General features: G+C 34.1%; 2 protein-coding genes across 7 annotated transcripts in view; one reads left to right on the forward strand and one right to left on the reverse strand.

Moving 5' to 3' along the window:
- Positions 1 to 672, reverse strand: part of LOC143244763 (uncharacterized) — a 59,984-nt gene extending 59,312 nt beyond the window's left edge. The window contains exon 1 of one of the 6 annotated variants that reach the window (XM_076490038.1): positions 654 to 672. The gene's annotated coding sequence lies outside the window, so the exon portion shown is untranslated. Of the gene's footprint in view, positions 1 to 149; positions 258 to 423; positions 552 to 653 lie in introns of those variants that run through there. The other 5 variants (XM_076490035.1, XM_076490040.1, XM_076490036.1 and 2 more) reach the window with 5 other exon arrangements.
- The window catches only part of LOC143245575 (uncharacterized), a 38,783-nt gene that overhangs the window by 18,962 nt on the left and 1,065 nt on the right, over positions 1 to 18,756 (forward strand). The window lies entirely within an intron of this gene.

Here is an 18,756-nt window from a genome sequence, read left to right on the forward strand (position 1 = left end):
TTATAACTTACAGGATTAATATCAGATGAGAAATATTAAAAAGAAAAATACGTTCACAAAATGATGTTTATCGTAATAACTATGAGTGAACTTCACAGTCATCTTCAAGTATATGCCTCACCGCACGAATTTTGGAAAATCATACCCACCATAACTTCTTCAAGTTATTGCAGTGATTTCCGCACTAGGCCTACCACAGTAAAATTATAATATAAATTAACTGAGCTTAAATTATTATTATTATAATTCTATATTATATAGTTATCAAGGAATTAGATGTTCGCATGTTGATACACCGCTATAAAAATAAACTATGCAACATTAATAAAAATATATCTCACAGCGTATTAATTATAATTACGGAACTTATAATAGCATAAAGAATTATGCAAAACAATAAAATAATATCTTGAAACTACTCACTGGTTAGCTTGTTTTACCACTGAAAAAAGCCGCCATTAAACGCTTTTTACCACAAGAGGAAGTGATAAATATACAAAGCAAGTTTTCCTACTTTTTCGTATTTTCGATCGTGTAAATTACAATAAAATCATACAATATTAATAACAATCTTTTATCACTGCGTGTTAATTACAATTATTAAACCTGTACTATTAGAAAGAATTATGTAAAACAAAATATCTTGAACCTACTTGCTGGCTTGTTTTACCACTGAAAGAAGTTGTCTTGTTTTGTTTGTTTTGTTTTTTTTGGAATTTCGCACAAAGCTACTCGAGGGCTATCTGTGCTAGCCGTCCCTAATTTAGCAGTGTAAGACTAGAGGGAAGGCAGCTAGTCATCACCACCCACCGCCAACTCTTGGGCTACTCTTTTACCAACGAATAGTGGGATTGACCGTCACATTATACACCCCCACGGCTGGGAGGGCGAGCATGTTTAGCGCGACGCGGGCGCGAACCCGCGACCCTCGGATTACGAGTCGCACGCCTTACGCGCTCGTAAGGCGTCATTAAGCACATGAGGAAGCGATAAATATTTAAAGTAAATTTCTTGGTTATTCTGTCTTTCGTCGGACTCATCATGGCCAACTGGTTAAAGCACTCGTTTCATAATCCTACGGTCGCGGGTTTGAATCCCTCTCTCACCAAACATGTTCGTCCTTTTAGTCGTAGGGGTGTTATTTCGTGATGGTCAATCCCACCATTCGATGGAAAAAGAGTAGCCAAGAGTTGGCGGTGGGTGGTAATGACATGAATATAAATCTGTATAATAGCAATATAGTCCTAGTTAAAACAGTGTTTTTTTAAATGAAATGTGTAGCTGGAGCATGATGCTTTCTCGGGAAACAATAACGGTCTTTGGTTGCACTTCATGCAGATTGGATGACTAATGATTCGGATATCATTGCGGCAACGTTGTCATTGATAGTGATACTGCATTATCACTGTGATGCATAGTGCTCAACATACCACATATTATGTATATACTTGTAATATATCAGACCATCCCACAAGTAATGTTTGGAAATTTGATACAGATATTGCATCGTCATTTCTGTCTTTGTAGAAGGCTTTAATGACTAAACTATGTAGTAGAATGTGTATAAAAATGTTCAGAAAAAAAATGAAAGAAACTAACCAAAATTCACTTTTTCAGATCATTAATCAAATAAACCCTTATGAAGATTAATGCTTTATGGGTTTAAAAGAGGCAATAGTGTAGCAGAAATTACATGAAACATTCAAAGTGTGTATGGTGTGGAGTCTCTCAATGAAAGAAATTGTCGAAGGTGGTTTTAGAAGTCAAAATAATGTCGCTACAGCTTAAGTGATGCGCCACGTTCGGGCCGTCCTGTTGAGTACAATGACGACTTGCTGCTGGCTGTACTTGATGAAGGTTTTGCTATAACAGCTGAAGAACTTGCACAGAAGCCTTATTCAACCAATTCAACAGTTCACCGTCATTTGCAACAGCTTGAAAAGGTGTCAAGTCTTGTAAAATGGGTCCCCATGATTTGACAGAAGCTAATCTTAGAGCAAGAGTGGGCATTTGCACTTCTCTGCACTCTGGTGAACGTAACTCATCTTTTTTGGACAGGTTAGTGATTGGAGATGAAAATGTACCACAGAAAATGTACAGGTAAACTGGCTAAAGCACAACCCAAAATGGACCTCTACCCTAGGAAGGTCTTGTTAAGCGTTTGATGGGATATTGGGATATATAAGGAGTCTACTTCTAAAGACCGAATTAAAGGGACTCCTGAACTATATCGGAATAGTGCATGGACAGGATTTTGTAACCACATGAGTTTTACATGTAATCACATGCAATTGTATGACTGGTCACAGTTTGACTGCAGCTGGGCACATTTCCCAGCTGGGCTAAATTTTTGAATGAGTTTTTGTTGTTATACTTCTACAACCCTTTATCTGAAACAAAATATTTTCTAAGCAAAATTTATAGCTACAAAATTTTTTATTACTTTCGCTTAGAATTGCCATGATTTACACCATCTCCAGCTTACACGATTCTTGACACTCCTTATATTCAGCTTCAATGGATGGCTGTTCTACCTGCAGGATGTATAAAATTCCAAATCACGTAGTGTTGGCTATAGTTTCACATTTACCAGCCATCACCGTTATTGCCGATTCGATGTTCGAAACTTAGCTTGGTGCTCGCTTTTAAACTACTGCTTAAAATTCAGTAGTGGAAGGACGTCTAGAAATTTGTGTAACATGATCTAAATCAATGACGCTGTGGTGAAAAAACAACAAAAAATGTTATCCTGTCGCAACATCACTGCAGTTGCAACAATAAGTTAATAATTGGTAGAGTGCTCGTGTCATTCCTGTCATATAAACATTAAATTACATCCGCGACCCACGCGCAGCTATATATATGTACATGAGGGTCCATATAAACCACAGGCCACATAAAACGCCGTTATTTGCTAGGTATTCAAATAAACTTAAAAACTACTCTACACAAAGCGCAATGATGCATTTAGTAATATTTCCCATGTGTTATTACAATACTCACAGCCATTTTTTATCTGTAGGCTGGTGAAATATTATTAGTAAAAACAAGTAATAATAAAGAAGAACAAATGGTCAATCTCTATTATGAAAAACAGTCTGGTATATGATATTCAAGTTTAGTAATATGATCAAAAGTAATAGGTTAAAGGAGTTTTTAAAATTAATTTTTCGTAAACTATCTCTTGTTGAATGGTTATGATAATATGGTATTAAAAAGAGCTGGAAAAAGATAAACGCCTTTATAATATTAAATCACTAAAAGAGTATTACTGATTTTTTAAAAATAGTGCACAAATTTAATCCCGTTTTTTCAAGGAAAGATTCAAAATTTCATTCTCTGCTGATTATACTGACGTTAGAAGTAGCGTTGAAACTGCAAGTATAGGCAGTGTCATCTATTTTCTAGATTTTAAAATATGAAAAATGTAATTAATAATTTACGGCTTCTGTTACAAAACGTCCCCAATCTCCCAGTAGCTCAGCGGTAAATTAGGGGGCTTATAACATTGAAGCCGAATGGCTCAACGATACGTCTGAAGACTTGGTTTGTTTTGAACTTAGCGCAAAGCTACAGGGAATTATCTGCACTAGCCGTCGCTAATTTAGCAGTGTAAGACTAGATGTAAGGTAGCTAGTCATCATCGCCCACCGCCATCTTTTGGGCTACTCTTTTACCAACAAATAGTGGGATTGACCGTACCATTATAAAGCCCCCCGGCTGAAAGGACGAGCATGTTTGGTGTGTAGAGGATTCAAACCCGCGATTCTTGGATATCTGAAGACTTATAATGCTAAAAACTGTATTATAATACCCCTGTTAGGCATAATATAGATTGTTCACTATGTAGTTTTGTTTTGAACTACAAATTAAGCAAAAGCAAATTACAACACTAAAAGGCCTGGTATGGCCAGATGGATAAGGCACTCGACTCGCAATCTGAGAGTCGCGTGTTTGAATTCGCATCACATCAAACTTGCTCGCCCTTTCAGCCATGGGTGCGTTATAATGTGACGGTTAATCCCAATATTCATTGGTAAAAGAGTAGCCCAAGAGTTGGCGGGGGTGATGATAACTAGTTGTTTCCCTCTAGTTTTACATTGCTAAATTAGGGACGGCTAGCGCAGGTAGCCCTTGTGTAGCTTTGCGCAAATCTCAAAAACAAACAAACAACACTAAAAAAATGGATTTCCATACCTGAGGTGATCAGAGCGTAAATAACCCATTGTGTAGTTTTTTGTATTACAATAAACAAACTGTAACAAAACCAATTCATCTCAAGGAAAGCAAAACATGTAACACTTGTTAGTTGTTAAATACGGTAGGAATAAACATACAACTTCATTAACGCTAAATTTTATTGTCATTTTTAATTTGTTGTTCAAAATATTATATTGATCTATACTGAATATGGTTTTACTGACTTTTTCATTTGATATAGTGATTTTAATGCATTCCATGGCTGAGATGTAAGTTTCATTTCCAAAGTTTGTTTCTGATATGAGGTATTTGATTCTGATTTAATTTTGTTTTTCTTTTTTATGGGAAATATTGTCCTCTAATAGAGCTCTGAATGTCTGAGCTGGAGACAAGGGTTAAGATCTGTGCGATAACACAAAATAATCCCTGTACTTTAAGTTATAGATGTGTGATAAGAGTGGCATTCAATTTATTTGTGTGGATGGTCGTTGGTATGATATTGGTGACTTATTGCATTACTTCTGATCAGTAGTTCAAAATAAAGGATGGCGGTGACTAACCTTATCAGCTTTAGATGCAAAATAGAAGGTATGTTACCATCAGTGTTAATGTGTTACCGAAATTGGTTGGCTGAAATATATAATAAAGACATTATCTTTCATTGTACCAAATATATTGTTTTTTGTTTTCACTCTTAATGTCCTAATGTTTAAGATAGCTTTTATAAATTTGTATTACTTTTATCTCCAAGGGGTCTCAAAGGGTAAAAAGATGGTTTATAGTTAGTATCTGAAATCGTGACCAGTGTATTTTACTTTAAGCTAACGGGTAAGGTATAAATTGTTGTTATAAAATGCAGAATCGTAAGTTTGATCTTTTACTGAAAGAAGCAGGGTTTGTTTAAATTTGTTGTTATACATTCCTATTTTTTTTCCGATAAGGTTGGAATTAGTGTAGAAATATGAGAAAATATTCCTAATTTAGCTTTTAAAATGGCAAGTTTATTATAATATAGCATTAAAGAACAGCAAAGAACCTTTTGGTCTATATAGGGTGTTTTGACCATTAAATTAAAGTAAGCTCTGAAAACATAATTAAAAACACTCCAAAGTTTTCTTTCTTTTAAACTCCTTTAAATTAACTGCATCCACCAAATGCAATATAACTCGTTCCAGAAGCTAACCACTCTGTTAGAAAAATAAAGCTGTCTTAGCTGAAGATTACTTTTATATTTGTGTCCCCATAGTCTTACCATTCTCACCTTATATATGAAAAAGATGCATAAATCCTCACTGTTCCTTTATTAATCTGAAATACTTCAATCACATCTTCTCTAACTATTCTTTTTCAAGAGAAAACAAGTTCAAAGATTTTAGCCTATCATCAGTTCATCATGTAATAACTTTTCCATCCCAAATAACATTCTCGTGGCCTTTCTTTGAAGACTTTCTAAGAATTTAATATTTCTTCTGAAGTAAGAACCCCAAAACTGAATACAGTACTCCAAATGTGGCCTAACCAATGATTTATACACTGACATTATAACCTCTTTATTATTCAAAATCTTACTAATTTTATTAACTAAAATCCAGTTTGCCTTGCAACTATTAATAGTACATTACTTGGATAGCTTAAGAAATTGATGAGCCAGGACACAAAAATCTTTTTGTTCTATAATACTGTTAAATTTATTTTCAGCAAAAGTATATTCATAATTCAAATTGTGATATCCTACATGCATTACCTTGCATTTTTTATAATTAAAAGCCATCTTCCACTTATTTGCCCAACTCACCAAATAATTTAAATTATTTTGTAAGACTGTGGCATCCTTCTCACAGCTAGCAATATTTAAGACGTTAAGGTCATTAGCAAATATCAATAATTTAGTGATCATTTCTTAAATTATGTGAATAATGTAAAATAAAAAGAGCAAAGAACCTGTTTAACACTGAACCCTGATGTACCTCACTTATAAAATTAATACAATTTCAATGAACTTCATTTATAAGAACTATTTGCTTTCTTCCATCTAGTTAGTGTCTAATTTAACCTACTGACTGCCAAGTATTTCAGTTGCTACAATACAACACTAATGCTTCTTCATTTTGTAACTTTTTCGTGACTCCATTTTGGATCATGAGTGAAACAATTTGTAAGTAGGTCAAATGCATGTATGGTGCTGACATCTAGCATTGAAGTTAGGTATTATTGAGAACGAATTAACTCGTCCGTGGCACTGTGTTACCGATCAGCTTGGACGAGTTATCTCGTCTACGGCACTGAACACGTTAATGAGGTAACCTATTCCACACGTATACAGAGATAACTTTTAACAAGCCTCTTTTGTGGCATATTGACAAATGCTTTTTGAAAATCCAGATATACTACATCCTCACCTTCACTCTCTCATACATAAGTAGTAATCTCTTCAAAGAATGTCAGAAATTAGGAAGATAAGACTTTCCTCTATCAAAACCAAACTAACTATTCAATAAAATTTTATATTTTACCAGAAGACATTGCAAAGCATTTCTTAGTAAATTTTCGAAACCTTTTTCTGTAACTAAAGTAAGACTAATAGGTCTATAATTACTGGAACAAATTTTATAACCGTTCTAGAAAAGAGGAATAGCATTAGACAAGTCCCAATTTTCTGGCATGTAACCATTATTCAGTTGGCTCACATATATAATCCTAAAATCGCCATTAAAAATATACCATACTGTAAAATACTAAAATAAACATTAAGTTCTGCTAACTATTCCATCTTAATTGAAAAACACAGTTACAAGCCCATCACTTTTGTACAAATATACAGTATACGTCTATTTATAATTAACTTTTATTCTTTTATTATTCTTTTTACCGTGTCTAGCTGATATTTGCTCCATTATAAGTTGTAAACCACTTTGGTTACACTATCAAATTGTATTTCCTACGAGCTACTATGAGCTGCTCGCGTGCGTGTCTCATGAAACATTTTTATCATATAATTATTTATTTTACCTAATCTAATCTTAACTAACCTAAAAAAATCCCCTTTTTATATTTCAGTTACTTTTATATTAATAAATAAATAATAAACCTAGAAAACTTAAGTATTTACCCAATATTCTTTTCTAATTGCTATTGATTATCGATGACACTTAACTATATTTGTATATTAATCGTAGTAATTCACAAAATAATTTTATTTCATTAAATAATTTACCAAAGAACATAACATACATAAAGTGATTATTATAATTTTTCTGGCTTTGTACTTCTGAGAAAAAAGCCATTACAATTTCATCCAAACCAGTCATTACCTTTTCCACGGAAAAGCTTGTATTATAGTGTATTGTATTATAGGAGTTGAAATTTTCTCTTCAGGTTATTGATAACAAAGAGAGGGAGCTATGTACAAACCATAAGAGATAATATAACAGGTGTGTGTCACTAGAGGGGTCTGATTTTTTATTTGATGGCTTTGAAAGCATTGTTTGTTTGTTTTTGAATTTCGCACAAAGCTACTCGAGGGCTATCTGTGCTAGCCGTCCCTACTTTAGCAGTGTAAGACTAGAGGGAAGGCAGCTAGTCATCACCACCCACCGCCAACTGTTGGGCTACTCTTTTACCAACGAAAAGTGGGATTGACCGTCACTTTATAACGCCCCCACGGCTGAAAGGGCGAGCATGTTTGGCGCGACGGGGATGCGAACCCACGACTCTCAGATTACGAGTCGCACGCCTTAACGCGCTTGGCCATGCTGGGCCTGCTTTGAAAGCAAACAAAACTGAAAGCTATAAAACCTTTAGTTTATTTGAGCAATGATATTTTACAGTGAGTAATTTACGTTAGATATCGTACTTATTGGAGAGTTGTTAAATAAAAAATAGAAAATAGGATACCTGAAGGAAAATCTTCACTTTTCTCTTGACAGAGGAAATTCGCAATTTTTTAAAATATCGACTTTTAAAAGTATGAACTTAAAATTTATATAATACTAAATTATGGATTATTAGCTACGATTTTATGTTATATTAATTTGTATAATGCATATAAAATGTAGTTTAATAAAATGGTAAATGTAAGCCACTAAAACCTCGTGAGATGCACAGTAAATAATACCTTAGCAGACAGAGCTAAAGAAGTAACAGATGATTACAGGACATTACCCCAATTATGGATAATAATTGAAGATAATTATAATTTGAAAATAATGTGACGCCAATTACTAATATTAATCACAAGCAGGGTTTGAGTTTCACATGAATCAACGAGATCTATATATGTTGAGTAATAACGTATTGTCATGATGTGATGCTAATTATTGATAATAAATAAAGATAATTATAGATTTAAAAGGATGTAGTCTAGTTTCATAAAGTATAATTATAGTGTAAAAAACAGTGGTTATTGTGCATGTAATGAAAATAATGAAAGATAAATATAGAATAAAAGCAGGACATTGCTTCCTGTGGGATATATATACTATTCAAAAAAAGAAACGCAAAAGGGATAGTTTTGTTATTTTAAAGAGAAATATATGTAATAACGTTACAAGCTCAGAGTATGTGATGTTACACGTGTTAAGGCACTGATTGCCAGACCAAAATGACAATAAAAGTTGTGCACTTTGAAAACGGAGGAAAACATCGGATTTTTCGCCAAAACGCATTCGTGTCCAATGAAGTTGTTTGAGAGATTTGCATGTTATGCAAGTGCAACATGTGCAAAATCCCTATAAAAGTGACGGGTTCTCGGTTTCCATAGCTCAGTGTTAAGCCACCGACACGCAATACAGTTATGCCAAGACTGACTGAAGCACAACGAAACAACGCCATTGGTCGAGGTGGAAGTAGGCGAATCCTGATCAGATGTTGCCAGAGCTGTGAATGTCTACCCAAGCACCATCACCAGGCTATGTAATCGTCACCAACAACATGGATCAACTCGTGACCGTCCACGATCTGGCAGACCTCGTGTGACCACGCCCGCACGAGATCGCAACATCCGGTTACGTCACCTTTGGGATAGGACCACCACTGCGACGTCTACTGCCTCAACCATACCATTGCTGCGTAAGATTTCCGATCAGACCGTACGCAACCGTCGACGAGATTCTTAGGCCCCATGTGCAACCCGCCATGGTGAACGTCAACGACGTTTTTCAACATGACAACGCCCGTCCTCACACAGCCCGACTCACCACTGTCTTCTTGAGACACCACAACATCAACGTTCTTCCCTGGCCCTCCAGATCACCTGATTTAAACCCCATCGAACATCTTTGGGACGAGTTGTACCAACGTCTGCGACGGCGACAACCTCAACCGCAGACTCTACCTCAGCTTGCAGCAGCCTTGCAGGTTGAGTGGACAGCCATTCCACAGGATGTGATTCGTCATATCATCGCTTCCATGGGCAGGAGATACCAAGCAGTTATTGATACTCACGGGGGGCATACTCGTTATTGACGTTGAGTGACGTTAAACTTCACCTAGTGAGCATGGACTTCGCCTTTGCAGACTTTGGATGTTCAGCAGTGAATGTGCAAAGTTTCACACATGTCATACAGAACTACTCGGAATAAACTTGTTAACAATTTGTCTCATATTTTGCCTTTTGCGTTTCTTTTTTTGAAGAGTATATATATATATATATATATAAAGAGTTGTGAAAGAGCTTACATTTGTTCTGTCTACAATCAGGACGTGACACTAACTACCAACAATAAATGATACTTGCTAATTATAGGCATGGTTGTGTTATCCCATCCTATGTAACTACAAATTAGAGAAATTACACATGTTCAGGCTCTCAAAATGATTTCCACGGGACGTAATCTCAGGTTAAAAGAAAATGCCATGTGATTTATAATGTGTACCTTTTGCTGTTCATTTGCACTGTATAAAAGCTTGACAATCAGCTTACATTTATTCTGTCTAGATAGAACGAGTGAGAGTAATCACGTATCATGGAAAACAGCCTGGAATGAAACGTCCAATGATAGTGACACTTGGATAAGTGTTTTTATAACAGTATTAAGAAATAATTATATTGGCTTTGATTGATATAAGTATTTCTACACTTATTTTCTTAAACAGACATCTAGTAAACATCATCGAGCAGATAATTTTAATGTTAGAAAATCTTTGATGCAAATTAAAAAATGCAATGCCATCTCTACGACCTTTTAAATATAACTTTCAAAGAGGAGTCATACGAGCAGCTTCTTAAAAATATTGTAAATTCATTTAATAATAACGTACAGAATATGCTGGATGAGTTACCCATAATTTAAGTTATAAAGATAAATATAAATTATTCATTTAGAGGATTATCATTTTGAAATTGCAGTCACATTTCTGTTATTATACTTTATATATATACATATATTTGTTCTAATACTATTTACAAATACGTTCCTGAATTTATATTCATTGAATAGCAAATGAAGAAGTAAAGCAAACAATTATCTCTTCTAGTATGAGCTTTGTACTCATAGCCAGGTGGTTAAGGTACTCACATTGTAATCCAAAGATCATGAGTTCGAATCTCCGTCACACTAAACATGCTCGCTTTTTCAGCCGTAGGGGCGTTATGATGTGATGTTCAATTCCCCTATTCGTTGGTAAAAGAGTAGCCTAACAATTGGTGGTGAGTGGTGATGATTAACTGCCTTCCCTCTATTCTGTCACTGCTAAATTAGGGATGGCTAGCGCAGATAGCCCTCGTGTAGCTTTGTGCGAAATTCACAGCAACCAAATCTTTGTACTCGCTTACTTCTTGTCCTAAGTTGCTAAATCTTATAAAAGTTTTCGCGTGGAGGATGTAAAACTAAACGATTTCTTGGTTTTATATATACATGTCAAAAATTCATAAATTGCTATATCAGTACCATAGAATTCCACTATAAATTATTAAGCTTAATAATTAATCTGTATTTGAATATAAAAAGTATGAGCTTTCGAGCAGACTAAAGTCTCTACTCACTAACTTGAAGTTTCGTGTCGAAAGAACAAAATGACGTCATAACACTTGAAATGGCTGAGGAAGACACTTGGAAGACATTTTAAGCTTTTGATTGGTTATTCACCTGCCATAGATAGAATAGTGTGTAAAGGAGCAATTCAATAAATTGAAAGAGGTTAGTGGAGCCACTGTATTTGATTCAATTCAGTACATGAACGATATCTCAGCAACTAGAAAAGATAGGTGGTTATTATTTTATATTAAAGTTTGTCAGTATCAGTAATTTGAATTCTTAATTCGTACGAAGCTATGGAATTTCTACGTTGACATAAAAATATCTAAATTCAACAAGTGCTGTGTACTCTATATTCCGTGTGAAACACAAACATCGATGTTTAGGTGTATTTTTAATTAACTTTTATATTAAGAAATTAAATAATGTATAATACTAAAACTTGAGTTATAATTTAGACACTGATACCAAATTTCATGACATAAATTTACAAAATAGTAGTTTAATGAAGTGAGAGTCAACAAATTCGATGATATGGCCTTTAACCCGTAACTCGTGTGGAGAATGTTAAACTGGTGGTTCGGCAGGATGGGCTATTGGTGAAGCTGCTGCACTTTAAAATGTAACACGTACATCAAATGATTCCCGTTCATGAAGAGCTGGTACACTCACTTTATAGCTTGTGAAAAATACATTCAAAAAGTTTAAATTTTATAGTTAAAGATGTGAATTGTTTCATACATAATGATACTCAATTTTAATTGCTAAAGCCAAGATGTTAAATCAACTGCAACAATGCCACCAAACCTTTCAGTTGCAAGCTATTAAAATCGAATTGCCAACTCACTCAAAATTTAGATATCATCGATGAAATACTATTAACTATTAAAAAGTGGAGATGTAATATGGAATGATCGAGAAGAAGTGATTAGTGAGAGATCTGACCTCACTAGCAAGATAATCGATCTGATCAACAATGTATTATGGAAATAGAAAAAAAATAACCCTGCCAAATGGAGTAAAGTTTGAAGAATAATTATCCGATATGAATATTCCAAAAGAAGTTGTTGGAAATGCAGACATATTGTTGTAATAATGAATCAAGATCGTATTGTTAAAAGACCTCGGTGAAATGCATCTAAATTATTCATTTTTAATAAATGAACATCTTATTATATAATAATTTGTTTCTTTACTTTTGTCATGGACTGTTTGTAACTATTAAATCCTGTTATATCATAAACTGTTTGAGATTTAACTTTGAATGCTGTAAAAGTTAAGTTACAACTATTGCTAGCGACAGTGTTGATAGTAAATCAAATAGAAAATGTTGGTTCAAATTACTCACGTGTAGTAAATAATGTATAATGTGAATAAAACTCTAGAATATATTTATTATAATTCTACACATCCTGCTAGTTATGGTAGAATACATGGTTGGGTAAAAACATTAGGTAAATACTTCACTCTAAATCAGGACAAGGGCTGGTTTAAGGCATCAAGGTATGTAGAATATGCACAAACCTATAAGGTATAAATTTTCAAGAAATTAAGTGACAATTTCTTGACAATGGCAGGATGAGTTGATAGATCTATCTAAGTTAAGTCACTATAACAATCAGTTTAGGTATTTGTTGACTTGTATTGATGTGGTTTTCAAATATACGCGGATTGTTCCATTTTATGATAAAAAACGTGAAACACTCGTAAAAGTCTCCAAAGAAATTTAAAACAAGATCGAAAACCTTGAAGGTTTGAAACTAATGCTGGAACAGAATTTATTAATCGATTGTTTCAGCATTATGTCAGAGAAGAATTCGTCCACTTCTTTACTATGCATAATGAAGCAAAAGTGTCTGCAGTTGAACGCTTTAATAGTACTCTGAAAACAAGAATGTGGTGCTATTTTATTCATCATGGAACTTAAAAGTACATCACATTGTTGAAAAATTTAGTTGGTGCCTACAATAATTCTTATCTTCACGTTTCAGTTCCAAGTACGTAATCAATTACTAAATTGAAACATCAGTATAAGATAGGACATATGAAATATTTATAATTCATGAAAAATTGGAGAGAAATTCCACACTGTTCATACTGCAAGACTACCACAGAGAAAAATTAGATGGAACATTTTACATATGTGAATTATCCATCCAGGTATTTTTTACTGCGCATGACACAAAGATTTAGTGTCTTACATTCACAGTTTTATTAAACTACTTTTCGTTTATGCTATTACAATTAGAACTGCTTAAAACCTTAGCTAACAATCCATATTTTTATATATGTAAAAACGGCTCGTTTGGGTTGAGAAAATACTTTACGTAGAGGAACGAACAACGTTTCGACCTACATAACTTACAAAAACAAAAAAATGAACCTAGACCATCAACTGGCATGCTGCATTAAACCAGAGATTTACGGACTTAAATAACGAAACATAAACCAAATGAACACTAGGAATGACAGAGACAAAAAAATCTGCAACAACAAAAAACTAGAAAAACTAAGATGCAAACAACAGAAGAGACAACACGAAAAACCGTTGACTAACCTCATAATTAACAGATCCGACCGACAATTAAAAACAGACGAGATACGTCTATTTAAAAAAGGACTCAACTTTGCAATAGCACCAAGGTATATTCCAACCTTAGAAATCAAAACATGTTTAGAAGTTCTAGCCAGGAGACTTGTGATACTTTCTACAGAAAACAAAAACAAGAAAACAACCGAAAACAACCAACAGAAAGAAGACAACTTAGACAATTTTATTGACATCCAACAGCCAAACTTCCCAGGAAATATTAAAAATTTATATTTTCCAGAAACACTTAAAAACAACATCTTAAACGATTTTTTAAAGAATTTTTTCACAAGACCATCAACATAATTTTACAAAACAGAAAGCTAAAAAACAATCTTACAAAAAGAGACATGAATTCCATTAAAAACCTAAAACAAGACAAAAACATAAAAATTCTAAAAGCAGATAAAGGTAACGCTATAGTAATAATGAACACGAATGAATACATCCAAAAAATGAAGAAAATCCTATCAGACACTAACAAATTTAAACCAATACATACAAATCTAACAAAAACACACGAAACGTAACTAAACAAAATACTACTAAAAATGAAAAAAGCCAACACAATTCCACAAACAATTTATTCCTACCTACATAAAACCGACTCACGCACATCACAAATATACGGCATCCCCAAACCTCATAAACCAGATTGTCCATTACGACCAATAATGTCCACATATGAATCGTTTAATCACAATCTTGGTAAATACATAGCATGGGCATTCTCCAAATATGTAACATCAGACAGCTCATTCATCAAAGACTCTTTTAATTTCAAGTCTAATCTAAATCAACTTAATCATAAAGCCTTAATGGCCAGTTTCGATGTTATATCCCTCTTTATAGATGTTCCAACCACTGAAGCCTGCAAGATAGTCTTAGAACTCTATATTCGAGATCCTAACCCATCTATAGACATTCCTGGCAATCAATTAGCAACCCTCATAGAATTCCCCACGATGAAGACAAACTTCATGTTCAACAATCACAACTATATATAAACAAAGGTCTAAGCATGGGCAACCCACTATCACCAGTTCTAGCCAATATTTTTATGACACAAGTTGAAACGCAAGCAATTAACACAGCATTACATCCACCACTATACTGGTACAGATATGTAGATGACACGATTGCGGGATTCATATTTACAGAACACACACTTAATTTTTTCAATCACATTAACGCTCTACATCCCAACATTAACTTCATATGTGAAGAGGAGGAAAGCAAGCAAATATCATTTCTTAACCTCAAAATTACAAGAACCGACACACAATTTAAAACAGAAATCCACCGAAAAATCACCATACTGGACTATACATTGCTTGGAACCAGCACATGAAACAAAACAAAAATTCAACATACTAAGAAACCAAATAAACACAGCCATAAAAATATGCTCACCAGATAAAATTAATGACGAATTAGACAAAATAAAACAATACTTCATCAACATCAATAAGTTTCCTCCACAAACCGTAGAAAACATTATACGCACACACCTAGACAGAAAGCAAAATCAACCAACAAAAGTAAATGTATCCCACGAATTAAAAAAAATCACCAACCATATACTGCTGCATACAATATATTCCGACATCAGCAGAAAAATAACCAACATTTGGCAAAAACTGGTAACAAAATATGACATTCCAGTTAATACCAAATTTATTCAAAATCCAGGCACAAAACTAAGGTCTATACTATGTAAAAACTGCACTGACAAACACCACACCAACATTATTTATAAAATATAGTGTGATAATTGCCGCGACTTCTATATTGGAGAAACAAGTAGAAAAATGGAAACCAGATTCAAAGAACATAAAAAGTCACCTTCACACGTTTTCGAACACTGCAAGTCAAATAAACACAACATAACCATAGAAAACACTCAAATATTAAATAAAGAAACAAACATAAACAAATGCAAAATTAAAGAAGCCTTACTTATACAACAACTTAAACCCAAAATAAACCAATACAAAGGAACACCTTTATACCTATATTAAAAATAATAAAATAAATAATATAAAATTATATATTCAAATATCTAACATCGCTTTCTACATTCCGACACTCAGTTACACAACCCCTTTCAAACATGTGGTCAGCTTCCGGTCAGTTACCTCTCTCTTTTTTTCTTTGTGAACAAGTCGATGACCGAAGAAGGTCGAAACGTTGTTAGCTCCTCTACGTAAAATATTTTCTCAACCCAAACGAGCCGTTTTTACATATATATTTTTATTTACAAGTGGGTTTTATCGACATCACTAATCCATTTTCTTCTATAGTATATAAGTTTTAAGTTCTTAATTCTACAACGTACTATTTAAAAGAATCCCGAATTTCCTCTTGTGCGACACACGACACATTTTCTCATAGCATGTCATCATCCCTATTTTATTCACCATCCCTTGATAAAGTACGAAATTAAATGTTAATTACTCTCTTTAAAATTCTCATTCCTCAGATAAATCACGTTTTTTATAGTCTTCAACTTTGGTTTCAAAGTTATCGAATAGAAAACCAGACCCCACCTGTCACACTCACCTTGAACATCTTCTCTTTCATAATTCAGTTAATTTAATTTAGTTTAATTATTTATTACTTATAACAAATAGAAATTCAAGGTTTTCTTATATCAAATGACATGTTATAATACATAACTGTTTTGAATAGTTAAATGTCAGTTTCACTCAAAATATGAACAGTGTTTCCGTGAGAAAGTAAACGACTAACTGACTATCTTGAAGGAATTTGTAAGGACTGTTGTCGCAGAATTAAAATTATTTGAAGAACAGTCTGCGCTAGTCGTTCATAATTTAGCAGTGTACGGCTAGAGGGAAGACAGATAATTATCACTTACCCACTGCCAACTCTTGGGCTACGTTTTTGTCTTTTTGTTTGTTTGGAAATTTCGCACAAAGCTACTCGAGGGCTATCTGTGCTAGCCGTCCCTAATTTAGCAGTGTAAGACTAGAGGGAAGGCAGCTAGTTATCACCACCCACCGCCAACTCTTGGGCTACTCTTTACCAACGAATAGTGGGATTGACCGTCACATTATACACCCCCACGGCTGGGAGAGCGAGCATGTTTAGCGCGACGCGGGCGCGAACCCGCGACCCTCGGATTACGAGTCGCACGCCTTACGCGCTAGGCCATGCCGGGCCAACGTTTTTGTCAACTAATAGTTGGATTGCCTGTTAAATTATGATGTCTCCATGGCTGAAAGGGCGAGCATTTTTGGTGTGACGGGTATTCGATCCCGCGACCCTCAGATTACGAGTAGAACGTCTTTACCACCTGACCATGCTGGGCCCGCAGAATTAGAAAGCCAGAAAAGTTTTGAGCGGTAAGATAATGTCTACTTTATGCATGTTATTAGACTATATTGCTTAGAGCATTATTTAAGTAAATAAAAAGTGGTAATTGCAATACTATGAGTAGTATAAGAAAATTAATGTCAACACTCTTTGAAAACCGAAAGCAAGAAAAAAGAAGATTTGATAAGTATTTTATTTCTTGGTTATTCATAAATATAAGATCAATTAGAATATGAATAATTTTAGATTAGTTAAAATTGTTTGTTTTAAATTTCTCGTCAAGCTACTCGAGGATTATCTGCGTTAGCCGTCCCTAATTTAGGCTGTGTTAGAGTAGAGGGAAGGCAGCTAGTCATCACCACCCACCGCAAACTCTTGGGTTACTCTTTTACCAAGAAATAGTTGGATTGACCGAAACATTTTAACGCCCTTAAGCCTGAAATTGGTGTGACGGGGGGATTTGAATCTACGACCCTCAGATTCGACTCGAGTGCCTTAACCACCTAGCCAATTAGTTAAGAATAAAATACGTAAAATAAATAATAATGAAATAAAAATGTTTCACCAAGCACGTATGCAAGCTGCTTGTGCTAGTAGCAGTAGCTGGTGGGTAACGTGATTCGATGACACAGCGTTAGTTACAGGTTTTGCGAGTGATTTACCACTTATAAGCGTTTGGACTCTAGTTAGTCACGGTTTAAGGGGCAATAAAATAATAAAATTTAATTATAAATAGATGTATACTGCTATGATCTTAGAGATTATTAGGATATCCGAATGCTGTTTTATATTATAATGTGAAGTCATTACAGAAAGGAAAAAGGGTAATTTAGATTTATTTCGGATTTTTTGATGGTTACGAGATCTGTCAGATATATTATTTCTGTTTTGAGTTTGTTTAAATAAAATAACAGATAAACTATCAAATTTTACGGAAAAAATAAAACAAAAAGTTTGAAATATATTTAGGAGGTCTTAGGGATTACCCACTGAAAGTTGGAGATAATGTTAACTATTTTTAGTTTTCAGATGAAAATTACTTTGCGCACACACACGTACTCAATATATTTATGGACAAATCTTTTATTTTGTCAGAAAGATTTCACTAAAAGATATGATTTTTTGTATGTTAAAAATTCATTAAGTGAAACACTGCCAAATCTTGTGAAGATATATACACACTGTATTGAAAGTTGGAATTATTAAATCTTTAAAATGTACAGAGATGTCACGTGGTCGGTCAGATAGACCAAACCCACGTTGAAAGAATGTTTCCCAATGATGTCTGTGTAATGTAGGAAGAAATTTTGCACATACGAGAAAAGAGTAAAAATAAACAATATTTCGTTACATGGAAAAGATATACGGATAACTGTAATAGCTAGATTCCAAAAGCTAATCTGGTTCATTTATCATCATGAAATATGTATAATTCAATTACTCATTATTCCGTACGGATCAGTTGTACATAGTGTTACCTGGCAATAACGCTATGAACTATTTTGCTCACAAATTATGTCGCACATCTTCTAAGATATTTTAGCATCGAGGGCTCGTGGGAATTGATTTATTTCTAAACTACATTGTCCATATAGTTTACACAATGTACCTAACAGTACATGAGGGACCTTATTTTTTCCTAGCTCTGAAGCTCGC

This window comes from Tachypleus tridentatus, chromosome 2 (genome assembly GCF_004210375.1).
Source record: "Tachypleus tridentatus isolate NWPU-2018 chromosome 2, ASM421037v1, whole genome shotgun sequence".
In the NCBI taxonomy this organism is placed as follows: domain Eukaryota; kingdom Metazoa; phylum Arthropoda; class Merostomata; order Xiphosura; family Limulidae; genus Tachypleus; species Tachypleus tridentatus.